Genomic DNA, 12,053 nt, shown 5'->3' with positions numbered 1-12,053 from the left:
AAATAAGGAAGATACTAAACAGAGGAGTGTGGAAAGACTTACATAAACTGCTACAAAATAAAGTGGAAAAAAACAGTGTCAACAAGAACTAGAACAATGTAAACAGAAAGAACCAACTTGACAAAAAAGTCAAAAGTGAAGGTTGCAAAATTACAAAATGCAACAAGTGTGGCTGGCCCCAAAGAAGAGATGAGAAGATAGGTCCTCCAATTCCTTTGCAGAAGTGGTGCATTTCATAGAACATCAAGTTTTTTCTTGTTTGTTTTGTTTTGTTTTTTTTTAACCACATCGGGTGACCCCAAAGTTTTAGTGTAGTTAAAAGCTTAGAACTGTTTTACAACTCTGAGGACATCCATATTGATCAACTTTGCTGATTTTTAAAAAGTTTTTTCTTTTGAAGGGGAGTGAGACAATCCAGGTTATGGTCCTTAATTCTTGGATCTTAGGATGGCCCTCACCCTCATTAGCAGATGCTTACAGAAAGAAACCCCAAAGGTTCTAGTTTAACCCCAAATTTTCACAGAAGAGGAATGTGAGGTTTTCAAAGAAGTTACTTTTCCAAAGTCACACATACAGCACAGAGATCTGGGATCTGAATCCATATGTGCCTTTTGATTCCAATTTTAATGCTCTTGATGACTCTAACAGGCCAGCACCAGCCCTTAAAGCAGTGGTCCTCAAACTTTTTAAATAGGGGGCCAGTTCCCTGTCCCTCAGACTGTTGGAAGGGCGGACTATAGTAAATATAAAACCTCACCCTCTGTCTCGGCCCCTCAGCCTGGCACACTGGCCCGAGGGGCCGTAGTTTGAGAACCCCTGCCTTAGAGCATGCTCAGTCACTATTGCTGGCACCCTCAGGAAGCCCCAGGGGTGAGACTTTCAGCCATAAATAGCTCCCTGCTCCAGGTCTCTAAGTGACTGCTGAGTCAGAACAATAGCCGATAGATTGGCAGTCAGATGCTGGTGCTGTCATTTACTCTCTCCTTGACCCTGAATAACTCACTTTACCTCTTTTCCCTCAGTTTCTTTGCCTGAAAAATGAGATGTTACTAAGGAACCTTAAAAGTTCTTTCCATCTAATGTTACAATCTACTATCCACTTCTCTCTAGAAATCCTGGCATTTGATATACTGTTTCTGTTTTTAGACTTTCAACAATATTCGGAATATTCCAGCAAGAGTGGTAAGAATAAGGTATCTCTTAATTCTGTGATGTCCATAAAAAAAGGTAGTTTACAGCTACCAGAATCTTAGCATTCTCCCTGTAATGTTTAGTATTTCAGATCAAAGCTTCTTCAACTATGGGAGATATCCCCATATGTGGTCTTGTGACTGAATGTGGGATTGTAAAAATTGGGGCAACAGTAAAAGATATAAAATATTCCACCATGGTTTAATTCTTTATGTAAAAATTAAAAGCACACCCATTCTAATAATATACAAATTTGTTTTTATTTTTAATAAATAATAAAATTATATGTATTATAAAATTCTTTATGATTTATTATCAATAAATGTTTGCTTCGTATACCCATTTTATATACTTGTATCCTTGTATTGTGTAAAAATTTATTAGGTAAAAAAGGGTTGCACATGGGAAAAGTTTAAGAAGCCCTGCTTTAGATAACCATAAAAACTCACTCACTCCAAAATACACTTTTGTATTTTGTCCAGAGGGTTAACTGGCAAAACACAAAAGTAGTCTCCTTCCAGAGCAGGCCGTCATAGCGTAAGAGGCATTGCCCTGATGCCAGCAGCTCTGTTAGGTCAAGTTCAAGGGTGGGATGAAACACAAAGGATCGCACTAAAGGAGGTTCACTTTGCCCTTTCTGCTACTTCGAGGACAGAGGCACAAAGGTTCTTTGGACGCACTCTCCACATATCCATCTAGAAATTTTCTGCTTAGTAGATTATCAGGGTAGAGTGAATCTCCTTGTCTCCTGCACCTCCCCAGTCAGAGAGGTCCAAGGTCTATATGATTGGGACTTTTTATGCACAAAGGTGACCAGGGAAGCCCGGGCTAATAGGGTCCCAGGGATAGCTTTATCCTGAGCCTTCCCCCCCCCAAAAAAAAAGTGGGGGGGGAGAGAAGAGAGTTCCCCATGGGGTTGATTGGAAGGAAGAAGCTAAATCAGGGAAAAACACTGGTTCTCATACATGGCAAGATGGAAAAGGGAAGCTGCTTCTGAATGCACCTGTTTTACAAATTAGGAGCACACTTTAGTGTTCTGGCACAAAGGCCAAGCTTTACCTTGCACTAACATGGTAGTGAGGTTTTTGTGTACTGAAATATACTTGGACATGGAGAGAAAGAGATTTCTCAGAGCCCCAAGTCTCCCTTCTTGCTCAGAGAATTCCTTAGACCCTTTGTTTTCTCCAGTCATCTTGCCATTTCTATTTCTATTCTTTTGCTATTTACCATTTCAGTCATGTCTTCATGACTTCATTTTTCTTTTCTCAATAGTATTTTATTTTTCCATATATATATATAGATATATACATATATGTATATATCTATATATATATATATATGTGTAAAGATAGTTTTCAACATTCATTTTGGCAAGATTTTGTGTTCCAATTTCTCTCTCTCTCTCTTTCTGCTTCTTTCTCTCTTTCCCTCTCTCCCTCTCTCCCTCTCTCTCTCCTTCCCTTATCTCTCCCCTTCCCATTTCTGGTTTTCTTGGTAGAGATACCGGAGTGGTATGCCATTTTCTTCTCCAGGTCATTTTACAGATGAAGAAACTGAGGCAAAGAGGGTCAAACAGCTAACAGGGTTACACAGTCTGAAGATAGATTTGAAGTCAGGAAGATGAGTCTGCCTGACTTTAGACCTGATGCTATATCCATTGCACCATTTAGCTGTCTCTAACTCTACATATAAAAAATGAACAGTTAGCACAATAGGAAGTACATTGGTGTGGCAGATTTTTTCAGCAAAATTTAAAGAACAGAGGATGAAATGACTTCATCTGCCTCCCAGTTTGTCTGAGACATAATTTGGAGTCCTGTAGTTTTGGAGTGTTTCCATGAAATCTCACTTTTAGCATTTGATTGTGCTACAGGACTTCTGGACTTATTTGGGGAAGAGAAAGATAGCTGCATATCTGAAACCATGATCAATTCACCTGTCCTTTCTGGGCCTAGAGGAAAATATTAAAAAAAGAAAAAAGAAAAAAGAAAATTCCTTCAATAGATCAGAGTAAGGAAAAATGCAATCTAGTCAATGTAATTTAAACAATTATACAATTTGAATAAGTGATCATATATAATCCCATTATTTATGAAATGTTTACTAATGGATAGAATGGAAGGAAGGAGAAGAGTAAGAAATAAGAACCTTTCTGCTGAGGGGGAAAATAAGTAAAATACAGAGGAAGACTATTTGCACAAAACTATAGAGGCAAATGGAAAGATTCTCAAGTGAATGAGAGCAGTCTGTAACATATAATCAATAAGGAACTGGGAAGAACTGTTATAAAAGATGTCATCGAACAACTATATGACAAGAAGAGAATGTGGGCTGATCACAGGATGGGAGCAAGGGATGACAAGTGGCTAGTCAGTGTTTTATTGGTACACACTGGAAATGTCAAGAGAAAGCAGAGAGAGCTTGAGCAAGATAGATGGAGCCCCTGTGCTGAACTTTGAGGGGATGAAAGATATCTTTAAGTGTCTCATATGTGGTAACAAAAATTAGATATGTACATTTTTTACTCTCTTAATTTGTGACAGGTTAGAAATTTGTAACATAACAATTATTGTGTGGCCAGGACTCCGATTTGGATTTAAAGGCTACATTTTGGATCTGTGGTGGGGTCACAGAGTGGTCTGACAAAAAAAAGCAGGGAGGGCAAACCTGGACGAGTTGCTTTCCGTTATGGGTAGAACACTCCAAATTGGTGAGATCACAGAGGCATGTGAATATCTGATTATAGTATTTGTTGTAAAAAGGTACATTTCTTCCTCTCTGTGTCATCCTTCCCCATTATCCTTTCACTTGTTTCCCAGGGTATTTGTCTCTCTGCCATCAGAAGTGGCAGGATAAATATGTTGCTCTGCCTTCTCGTCCATTTCCATTAGAAATAAGAGCCTGCCTGGCTGGCAACAGGGGTCACAAAATCAGCCTTTCAATTATACTGATTACACTGCAGAGTATTCAACCATGGTTACTCTGCTGAAGTCAGGAAGTGAAAGAATTTGCCTGAAATCTCTTCACATGTTAATGAGCATTCATGCTTCAATCAGCAGCTCAGATGCTGAGACAGCCCAAAGGTTAAGGGACTCAATAGCGTTTATTTCCAAGATCCTTCTTGACCAAAGCATACATTGATGACAACATCTGGGGTATACTATTTCTTTGAATTTTCCTGTAAACACCAAGTGCTTCAAAGAGACAGAATTTCAAGAGAAAGATAAGGGAGAGAGATTTGGGGAGGAGATTTCCTTCTTGATTAAGATTTGATTGGTTAAGAAGGAAGGACATTGGCAGAAAAGCAATGAAAATATTGCTGAGTTCTCTGCCTCTGTGTGATAGAATTGTTAAGTCATCTACTCTAGTCTCTCTGCCAGCCAGATCTATTTTTTATGAGAAGAAAGAAAAATGAAATATTCAAAGATTCTATCCTGTTTTGATCACAGAACTGTATGCTTGCTCACCAGATTGAAGCGATACAGTAATGTATATGTATCCGTTATCACCGAATTTTATTTCATAGGGTTTCACAAGGCACATGCTGATCATTTCAATATGAATGCCATGGTTCAGTTTTTGTATTTTTATAGCTGGGAAGCAAGTCAGAACAGACTACTCTAAATATCCCTGAAGAGAGCTATCAAACATATCCACTAAGTAAATTTTTCAGCATGGTGGCTGAAGAAGTTCATTCTTGTCTAGCAATAGAAACAGCAGGTTAGACTTACTATGAGCTAGAAATGGAGACCTGTTACCTTTAAGTATTACTGGATTCCATTCAAGACTAAATGAGATAATATGATTGTAAAGGCTTTAAAAAGCTTTAAAGCATGGTATAAATATTAGTTATTATTACTGTTATTTTTGTTCCTTGTTTGGACTCCTCTGGAGGCAGCATTATAGAGTAAAAGACGAACTTCAGCCCTGCTACTCAGCTATCTGTGAGGCCTTGGCCAAGTCCTTTTACCTATTTTGACCTCAATTATTTCATCTGCAAAACAAAGAATCTGGACTATTAATCTCTCCAGCCCCCCAATCTCCAAATCTATGACCCAAAGAAGTCAGAATGTAGGAGACACATTTATCAGGATCACGTTGTAAAGCTGTAATTCAATTTAAAACAAAACAAAAAACTTTTGTCAAGTCTTTTCTGCAATACCACTGTTGACATTTTGACCTGATTCTGACCTAAACTGATATAAAGTCTCAAAGTTCAGCCAGCACAGTTACCATCTCCAGAGGACGCCTAACTTTCCAGTAACAGACATCTTTGATGCTATCCCAGTTCAGTTTTTGAAAGTTTGTCATTCTTATAGTTGGATAATGTCAGGGAGACTTGAATTCGAATATTATGGCAAATTTGTTCTTAGTTATATAAACCTGAGCTAATCACAACCCCTCCATGCCTTCTATTTTTCATCTGTAAAGTGGAGAAAAGAACATCATTCACCTCAAAGGGCTGTTGTAAGGATCAAATAGGGAAATGTATATAAACTTTACAAATCTCAAAGCCCTACAGAAATGTTAGGATAATTAGCTGGGAGGCAGGAAGACACTTCAGATGGGGAGTTGGCAAGCCATTTGAAATGAAGGATGTTCAGACGACATCAGAGCTTGGTGGCCAAAAAGCATCATACAGAAATTAAAAATATGTGATTCAATGTTAAGAAGATAAAAGAGAATAGTCACACTACAGTAATTCAGCCAACAGCACACAGAATGAGAGTCATCAACTCCACAGCCCTCCTTCATCCAGAGAGAGAGAAAATACAAGAATAATCACTTTTAAAAATGAGACCACTTTTCCAATATACTGAAAATTTACTAATATAAAGATGACAGCAATCATCTGTAAAATTAATGTTTTCACCTAGTTTATATTTAAATTAGAATAATATATTTTTAAAAAATCTTCCCTCAATTTTACAGTTGAGGTCTGAAGAAATGGCAATGCAGGTAGTAAGTAGAAGCAGCAAGATCTGAACCTAGGCCTTCTGATTCAAATTTAAATGTTCTATTCACTCTATCCCCCAAATTAAGTGTAAATTAGTGAAACATTTGACTTTATAGTTTAAATTTTTACTACTTCCAAGAAAATAGCCATTTCAATGAATGAATGAATTTTTAAGAAACATGTTCCTTATTTATATATGAAGAAATAGAACTAATATAATAGAAATAGAATTAATAAACATTTGTTCTATAGAATGCTAAACATGTCCTCCTGTCCTCCCACTTTACATGTCCAGTCTTGTTCACATCAGTATTACCAAAAAATCTTTTGCCCATTGGTAATATATAGGCAAGGGGCAGTTGGGTAGCAAAGTGGATAGAGAACAGGGCCTGGAGTTAGGAAGATTCATCTTTAGGAACGATCCTGGGCAAGTTTCTTAACTCTTTTTGTCTCAGTTTCCTCATCTATAAAATGAGCTGGTGAAGGAAATGGCAAACTTCTCTAGTGTTTCTACCAAGAGGACCTCAAATGGATCCCAAAGAGTCAGACACAACTGAAAAATAACTAAGGAACACATCTAATAAGTCTCTGAGGCAAGATTTGAACTCAGGTTTTCCTGATTCCACGTCCAGCACTATAGGGAGAGAAGAATGGAGTTGCCTGGACTTGAAAGAGAAGACAAAGAGAAGGAGATTTCAGAAAGTTAGGGGAAATCCGAAAAAGAAGGCACTTTTGAGCACAGCTCCAGCTTTAACTGCTTGTAATGATTTTTGGCCCATCTATTAAGGAACAGAGTCATAATGACTTAAGCCTTTCCTTATCAGCATCCACAGTTGCCTAATTAGCACATCACGACCTAAACCTTCCCAGCAAAACCAACAGTATCCCCTGGCAGGCCTCAGTGGGGCTGACTTGGTATCAGTAAGAACCACCCAGACCTTGTTGTGGTCCTCATAGAAATCTCTCTATATGGCCAAAGTGGATGCCACCCAACCTTGTGCCATGTCTCCCTTGCTGGTCATGTGTTTGTGCCGAATAACCCTTAACTGATTTTCCGACTCTCAGTTTGAGAATTCCCGGCAACATATTTGACCAAAGGCACTAAATCATCAGGTCCCCTCCCCCAACCTCATAAGCAGGACCAGTGGGGATGACAAGAATGGTCCACCCAGTTATGAGCCCTCTTGATGGTCCTCTCTCCTGCCTCCTCAATCATTTTTGAATCATTTTTATATACTTTATATTGATACATGTGAACAAGTTGTAACCCCCTCACTGTTCTTGTCCCCCAGTAGAATAGAAGCTACTTGAAGGCAGACAGATAGTATTTTATTTTTGTCTTTATTGTCTCCAGAACTTGGCACATAGTGGCCACTTAACAAAATGTTTGTTGAATCAAACCCCCTCCTTTTAAGAGGCTAGACTAGACAGAACTAATAAGACCAGCTAAAGTCCTTCCTCTTAAGAACGCTAATTTTTTTGGAGGGGGGAGGGCTTTTAAAAAAAATCACCGTTTTTCTCTCTCTAATAAAACAAGTTTCAACATTACCACCCGGGATTTCCAGGCTATCTAATAAAAATACAGCCACAAATACAAAATCTACTTAACCCAGAAATTTGCAAATCACCATAAATGAAAGAAACTTTCAATATTTAAGGACAGACAAGCTACAAAACTCCAGGGGAAATGCAAAGGCTCTAAGGTCAGCTACTACTGCAGACCTACATTTCACAGCTTCTAAAAGAAGTTTTAAAGTTCAGAAGGTCAAGCAGTAACATTTTAGCTATGCCCATCATCACAAGATACCAAGAGTCCTTTCATCACACATCACAAATCCTGCAAACCTTTCACCGACAGCAGACCCAAGAGACATCATCAGATAAAACACTACAGATCAGACTGTTTATAATCTCAAGATGTTGGATAATGTACCAAATGTATTCTCCCCCCTCCTTTCAACTACTAGGAATCCCTGCAGCTAGATAGCCTGGGGGCAAAAGCTCTATTATCCCAAAGTGAGACACTTTATCCCTCAATCTCTACAGATGTGTCTGAAACATTTAAGACCAGAAGTTTTAGACTTGGGACTTTTGGGATGAGATAAAAGCCTTCCTTTGCTCCCTTACCCCAACCCCCCCCCTCCATCCCTCAAAGCTTTCTTGATCTATCGTGCACACTAAAAGAGTGCCTAACCAAGAATCCCAAAGAAAACACCAGGACTTAACTACTAAAACTTAAATACTGACCTAGCAAAGACCATAAATTGCCTTGATGTCAAATCCTGACTATACAGTGGTCTCCAGCTTTCAGTTCAAAGAACATTTTTTAACCTCTCTGCCCATTCCTCATATCCCAACCCTAGTATTAATCACCCAAGCACCAAGATCACTGATACCATAGTTACTTTGCAGTTTGGGTAATGGCTGTTACATAAAACTTTCTCCTCTTACTGGCTTCTGTCTTGACCACTTTCACTGTGATTCTGTAATATCAAGTCAGGCTAGTCTGCCTGAATAGAGAAGTCTCCAGGCAAAATCATTATTAGCTCAACCAGATAAAGCTCGACATGAATAAAAACAAATAATTCTAACAGTAGAGATTTAGATGCTGCTTCCAGGTTTGTCCAATGTTTTACCTACATTATCTCATTTAAGTATACCAACCCTGTGAAGTAGGGCTTAGCCAACAAGATCATTAAAAAGCTAACATTTCTTAAACACTTTGTGATTTTAAAAATATCATATACACTTTACCTCATCAGAGTCTCACCACAGCTTTACTAGATTAGAGCTAAGAGTGTCTCCACTTTATAGATAATGCAACTGAGTCACAGAAACATGAAATAAATGGTATGCCAAGAGTCACAGAACTGTTGACTTTCTGAGACAGTTTTTGAATCCAAGTCTTCCAGGCTCCAAGAGCAGTGTTCTATCATCATAAATCTCTAGAGGTAGCTTCTAGATGAAATATGGTCTTTCGCAATCTTATTATAACTGGTCATAAAAATATTCTAGCATCTTATTTTTCAGTTCTTTAAATGTCTTTACATGTCATACGTAGAAAAAACAATTTACAGCAACTCTTCTTGTAGTATCTTGAAGTGTCAAAGATCTGGAGGCTAAAGTACTGTTTATCAATTGGATAACTGTACTATACGAAACAAATTATAGTATATGAATGTGATGGAATGATAGAATATTCTTGTACCTTAGAAATGAGGAACAAGTCAGAAGAATATAAAAAAGATGTATATGTACTTGATGCAGTATGAAGTGAGCCAGAACAATTACAATGATGGTGTAAAGACAACTCTGAAAGATTTAAGAACCCTGACAAATGCACTAACAACCCATGATTCTAGAGAACGGATCAAGGAGAATGTTCCCTGCCTTTCAGAGAAAACAGATTTAAGATGCAGAATGAGACATGCATTTTTACATGTCCAATGTAGGAATTTGTTTTGTCTCTGTATACTTGTCACAAGTTTTGGTTTTTATTTTCTTTTTAATGGAGGAAAGAGAAAAATAATTATTGATTAAAAAAATGTAAGGCATTAAGATTTGTTAAAATAGATAATCAAGCCAATATTTTCCAATGAAATTAAAAAATATATAAGTACAAAGTCCTTGACTATATTCTGGAATACAGACAAAAAGACACAAATCTTGATAGACTGTGTCATCGATTCCCTTTGGCACTGAATTCCAGGTTTACCGCTTAACCTCACTGTTTTTTATCTCGGTGGAGTTTCCCATGTTAAGCATTAGGCAGCCCTGGCTTCAGCTTTGACAGAGAATGATTACTTATTTCAAGCCTGGAGAGAGCTAGGAGGTCATCTAATTAAATTCACTTTTTCAGATGAGGAACGAAGCTCCATTAACTACAAATGCAATTCCGAGCTCCTTTCATTGTGCTGTACAACCTCAGTACTCCAAGGTTCTCTGATTTTTGGAATTGGTTATCTATTCTCCTCCCAAGTCTTTACTAGCTGCAGTAAATATTAATGAAGAAGAAATATGATTTGCTCTTGAAAACAGACCTTTGCTGTCAGAGATTCTCTAAATTGATCTTAATAAGCTATTTTAAGTGAAGGGTACGGTAGGAATATATAACATGCATGTATGATAATTATCTAAAATTTTCCACTTTAATTTCACCAAAAAAGAACAAAGATAATAAAGACAATGCTGACAAAGGATTCAAAACTCATGTAAAAATTAGTGTATTTTATGTTGTGAGCAATATCATGACATAGGAATCAGAGTCAGGTTTTCTCTTTTAAACACAGCATACACCGAATGCTGTTATGTGTATAATATCTGCCCCTTATTCTTACTCTGGAAACCATGTACATGAAATGAGATCTGCCCAGCAAGTTCTTGAGACAAGTATCAAAATGGGGAATAAAGTCTTTTGGGCCATATGGCTAGAGTTGAATGTCTGGCAGAACCTCATTCATTTCAAACCACTGGGAAAAAAAATCAAAAGAGGTTTGATTTTGACAGACCCAGAAAACTAGCCAGATTGGCTGAAATCTAAGTCCCAATGCCAGAAAATCACATTAAATCTGGAATGGATCTTGGAGATGACATAATGCTTATAGTTTTGTTGTTGCTATTCAATTGCTTCAGTTATCTAACTCTTCATGATGCCATGTGGGTTTTCCTGCCAAAGATGCCCTAATGGTTTGACATTTAATTCTACAGCTCATTTTACAGATGAGAAAACTGAGGCAAACAGGGTGAAGGGATACTAAGTGATCTCCGGACTCTATCCACTTAGCCACCTCGAAGGCCCATTGCTTATGTTATAGATGTCGAAACTGAAAGCAAGAGAGATTGATTCAATTCATTTAAAGAGCCATTTATTAAACACCTATGTGCCGGGCATTGCATCAAAGACCCAGCTCAATACCACCTTCTACAGGAGTTTTTTTTTTTTTCCCTTTTCTTCCCTATCTCTCATCAGCTATTAATGCTTTCCATTCTCAATTTTCTGTCTACTCCTTCTATATGTATCTTGTATACTACCTATTTATTTACACACTCAGTATGTATATTGTATGTAACTCCTACCTTAGAATGGGCAAGGCTTTAGTATCCAAGCTTTCTTTCCTAATCTTTTGTTCCTTCATTTTTTTTTCTTTTGTATTCCCTATCATTTGAATCATTCTTCCTCTCTAGTTCCTTCTTCCTTTCCATTAGTGTCGGCATTTGTATTCTCAAATTAGGGCAAATGTGAAGGAGTCCCACCTAAGTCACTATGTCAAGAAACCTCTTGGTCTAGGAGTATGGCATGGAGAGGAGAAATAACTATTTCCATAAGCTTCTAGTTCCTTTCCCTTAATACCTGACATTCTATTTCCTTCTAGGCTGTGGTTCAGAGCATGACATGGAGCCCATCTTCTATCCCACCCAAAATTTCCAACTCTCTTCCTTCTTTCCCTTTTACAGCCAGACAATCTGTAGCTTTCTATGGGGTTGAGGTATCATGGGGTATCTCTAGAGTTAAATAACATGCCATGGGCCTGAGAATACTTAAACATTGAAATTCTAATATGTTAATTCATTAGGAAAGGTAAAGTGGTGGTTCTTTTTTTTCTTGGATGTTCTGCTTGTAATGACTCTATACTTACTATGTAATTCCTTTTAAATTTTTATTTATTTATTTTTAAATTTTTATGGTTGGGAAATCTGCAGAAAATGACTTCAGCCACCTTGATTTTCAGATTTATTCTCTGCTTTTATTGTTTATTCAAATGCTATGACATAAAAATTTGGAACTCAAAATTGTAAAGAATGAAGGTTACAGTTTTATATCTAATTGTGGAAAAATAAAAATAAAATAAAAAAATGTATATCATGAAAAGTGAGTAACTAAGTTGCCCTCAACTTTCACCTGAGA

General features: G+C 37.5%; 1 protein-coding gene across 6 annotated transcripts in view; it reads right to left on the bottom strand.

Annotated features, from left to right (window-relative positions):
- The window catches only part of DCLK2 (doublecortin like kinase 2), a 212,045-nt gene that overhangs the window by 65,496 nt on the left and 134,496 nt on the right, over positions 1–12,053 (bottom strand). The window lies entirely within an intron of this gene.

The sequence above is a fragment of the Sminthopsis crassicaudata genome, chromosome 6, assembly GCF_048593235.1.
Source record: "Sminthopsis crassicaudata isolate SCR6 chromosome 6, ASM4859323v1, whole genome shotgun sequence".
Lineage (NCBI taxonomy): Eukaryota > Metazoa > Chordata > Mammalia > Dasyuromorphia > Dasyuridae > Sminthopsis > Sminthopsis crassicaudata.
The sequence above is the reverse complement of the archived record's forward strand: the minus strand, read 5'-3'. Positions and strand labels throughout refer to the sequence as shown.